General features: G+C 40.9%; 1 non-coding gene across 1 annotated transcript; it reads left to right on the top strand.

The window, feature by feature from the left end:
• The first annotated feature begins 1,149 nt into the window (after positions 1-1,149).
• Positions 1,150-1,256, top strand: LOC122065153. The gene has a single exon (XR_006135935.1). It is a non-coding gene; the product is annotated as a small nucleolar RNA R71 (small nucleolar RNA).
• Positions 1,257-2,018: the final 762 nt, after the last annotated feature.

Here is a 2,018-nt window from a genome sequence, read left to right on the forward strand (position 1 = left end):
ACCAAGCGATTAGGAAATGGGACAGGATGAACATAAGGACTGTTAGGGATTTGCCCCTGTTCAGAAGAATCATTTTTGGTTTCCTCAACCAAATCATCTTTAGTTTCAGAAAAATCTTTAGGTTCATCAGACGAACCTGGAACAAGAGGCACATTTGTGTCCTCAACTGAAGAAGAGTTAACAGGAGTAATAGATGGGGAAGATTTAGGAACGCTCTGTAGGTACTCTCTACCACTCCTAAGGGCATAAACAACATTACATTGGTTAGAGGGCCCTTGTTGAGTCTGACCTTGTACTATATTCAGTGGTGCATTAGTTGGTCCTTGTGAACTAACAGGCTGATGATGCCTAGGGTTAGGCTCTGGTTGACTGGGTAAAGTTCCCTTCTCCCTCTCACGCATAATTGAGACAACTTGAGTAAGTTCTCTCGTAAGATTTTGATGGCTTGTCATGAGAAGGGCCATATTTTTTTCCAAGTCACTAATTCTACTTGCCTCTCCAGTGTTAGTAAACCCAGGGGGTTGCTGATAAGATGATAGAAGAGGGGCCCTAGGAAAACTCGCCTGAGGTCCTACATTTGACCTAGGAAAAGTATTTTGAGAAAAAGATTGTTGTGCAAAGGGAGGCCTTTGGGGTCCAGGTTGACCTTGATTATAGAAATTGGAAGGTCCTGCTTGGTTGCCCTGATTCCAAGAGAAATTTGGGTGATTTCTCCATCCTGGATTATAAGTGTTACTATATGGATTATTCTGGTATAAGGCATTAACACTATCATTAGAAGTGCCCCCAGAGGTGTTGGGGCATTCTTCTATGACATGTCCAGGGGACTGGCACCAAGCACAAATCTTAACCAAATTGACTGATGATGGCTCTCTAGGAACAATAGCCTCAATCCTCTTGATTAGGCTATCCAAATGGGCTTCCTTGGCTACTATCCCATCCACAAAATATCCTTTTCCTCCTATGGTTCTTTCACTCTCTTGGGTTGATTCCCACTCACGGGTTTTGTCAGCTAAGTCAAGTAAAAATTCCCATGCTTTTCCTTCATCTGTAAAGGATGTGAATCCCTCAGGGCACATAGACTCTATCATTTGTTTAGTTGGGTAATCAATACCCTCATAAATTATTTGACATAAATGCCATAGGTCTAGGCCATGGTGAGGGCATTCTTGGAGTAGATCCTTGAATCTCTCCATAAGCTTGGAAAATGACTCACTAGGCTTTTGCCTAAACTGAAGGATATCACTTCTAAGCTTATTGGTCTTGTGAGTTGGGAAAAACTTCTTAAGGAAGACAACTGTGAACTGTTCCCATGAGGTTATGGAATTTGTGGGTAATCCATACAACCACTTCTTAGCTTGGTCTTTCAATGCAAAAGTGATAAACCTAAGCTTAACAGCATCATCAGAAAGCTGTTGGATCTTAATTAGAACACATACCTCTTCAAATTCCCTTAGAAATAGGTATGCATCCTCAGAGGTCAACCCATGGAAGTGGGGCAACATAGTGATGTATTGAGATTTGAGTTCAAAATTATTGCCCTGGGCTTGTGGTAGAACTATGCAGGAAGGTTGGGCTGTTCTAGCAGGGTAGAACCTATCTTTCAGAGATTTAGGTGAAGGGTTTTGCTGTTGGTCTCCCATATTGAAGGGTTTTAAAGAGAGCAAACGTATAGGGTCACTACTTGTTGGATCTCTTCTTTCTAACCGATTCTTAGTATTACGTACCCACTTAACACTCATGCAACAGAAAACTACCCACAACTAAAGTAAAGCAAGCACAAAAGAATGGATAGCAAAAATTTATTTTTTTTTTATGATTTTTTTTTGAATTTTTTTTTTGATTTTTTTGTTTTTTGTTTTTTTGGGAGCTTACCGGCAGGGATCCGGGGTTGCTCAGGTCAATTCCTGAGGTACTGCTACAGGGCGAAACCTGTCTTTATCATACTGTGAGGCATGGCGACCTCCACTGATACAACTATTATTGCAAGTTGTTCTTCTCAGGAATTCAATAAAAAA

Source organism: Macadamia integrifolia, unplaced genomic scaffold (assembly GCF_013358625.1).
Source record: "Macadamia integrifolia cultivar HAES 741 unplaced genomic scaffold, SCU_Mint_v3 scaffold1901, whole genome shotgun sequence".
Lineage (NCBI taxonomy): Eukaryota > Viridiplantae > Streptophyta > Magnoliopsida > Proteales > Proteaceae > Macadamia > Macadamia integrifolia.